Genomic DNA, 1,812 nt, shown 5'->3' with positions numbered 1-1,812 from the left:
ACCAAAAGGTCTCCTGTCTGCATGTTCCTCCTTTGTAATAATTTGTAATGTTTCCTGCTATTGTGATGGGTTTGTGAATGGATATGGGTAGGGTTTGGAATTTTGTTTTGCTTGTGGTTATTTTCAAATTGTTTTCGTGTGTCTATTGTCTGTATTTCTCTCTTTCTCCCTTTTTTTTCTAGCATTTGTTTATTTTTGTTTGTTTGTGTAATGATTTGTGTCAGGTCGTAACAGTGTTGGAACGGGTTTGGTATGTCAATTGTGTATAAAGCGGCCCATACACGATCAATTATATTGCGCAATTTCATTGTCAATACTCTGAATTGTCAATTCAGAGTATTGACAATGAAATTGCGCAATATAATTGATCGTGTATGTGCCGCTTAAGTTGAAGAGTATGAGGGGACGCTTTTGTTGTTGACGTCGTCTTTTTTTTTTTTTTTTTTTTTATTCGCAATGATAGTTTCTTAATAATTTTTTTATATTTTTCTCAAGTAAATATATATATATATTTTCGTTTTATTCTAGTCTATTCACACTCGTTTTTTTCTTTTTTGTTATATAAATATTTCTTATCTTACAAGCTTGGTTCATTGTATTAGTTAGAAATGACTTACTTAGGGAAAAAGGCCTTAAATTCGCTTTAGAAACATTGAAAGTTGCTTTAAATACATTGAATCGCTTTTAAAAAAAAAATCGAATCGCTTCAAAAATAACCGAATCGGATAACTGTTAATTGAACTTAACTATCTGGCAAATCGATGATCGGGTCTCGGTATTTTTGTTTGTGTTTTGGCTGTCGGCGATGTGTTCGTACATTGTTGTTAGTGGTGGTTTTGTCCTTGAGCGAATCCGTGTTGATGTGGTGTTTGTTGTTGACTGCTAGATGAGTGTAAAGTCTGTGTGATTATGCGTTTATATGTTTTTGCTGGAATTAGTCTGGAATTTGTTGCTTCTGTAGATTTTTTCCTCGTTTTTTTTTTATATAAATATAATTGTGGAGTGCTTGAATTTGTTTATTAAGTATCCAAGGCTGGTCTGATTTAGTGTTTCTGTGAGAAAGTCTGGTATGCGTTTTAGGGTGGTTTCATTTGTTCCTGATTGTCCTGTTGTTTTGTTTCTCATGTTACAAAGGACTTTTACAAAGGATTACAAAGGAGGGGCTTCCCGACAGGAGACCTTTTGGTCCATAACTAGGTCGGATGCGAAAAAATATAATAACAGTAAATAAGTAAATAATTTTTTTAATAAATAATAACAAATAGAATAAATACATAGGTATAGTTAAACAATAAACAAACAGGTAACTAGTAAGTAACAATAGATTGACAGATAAACAATAATGAATTATAATCAAGCAAATAATAAACAAACAGCCAAATAATAACAAACAAATAAACAATTAATATGAAATAAATGACAGGCATCTTGCTTAGGTGTTTACCTAAACGAGTCTTAAATCTTCGAACTGAACTACATTGCACTGCCTCTGCAGTGTTGTGTGTAAGTCTATTGTCCCGTCTCTAATCATGTTTTGTACGCCTTCTGTGTGTATGGATTTTATTTCTTTGTTTTATGAGGAGAGTGTGGGTGTCTTCCTGGGTGTACAGTAGGTGTCTGAGTGTTTATTTATTTGCGGTTCAATTATTTGGAAGCCGATGTTTCATTTTGTCTTTTTTTGTGTTCTGTTTTGCGGCTGCCGTTTCTCCGTCTGAGTGCACATGATCGGATTTTGGCTTGTTTTGTGTTTCCGTTTCCATGTCTGTTAGCTGTGTAGTGGAGGGTATTCGTACTGTGTAGTGCAGGGTATTC

This window comes from Oratosquilla oratoria, chromosome 12 (assembly GCF_046742065.1).
Source record: "Oratosquilla oratoria isolate Oo_2021 chromosome 12, ASM4674206v1, whole genome shotgun sequence".
Taxonomy (NCBI): Eukaryota; Metazoa; Arthropoda; class Malacostraca; order Stomatopoda; family Squillidae; genus Oratosquilla; species Oratosquilla oratoria.
The sequence above is the reverse complement of the archived record's forward strand: the minus strand, read 5'-3'. Positions refer to the sequence as shown.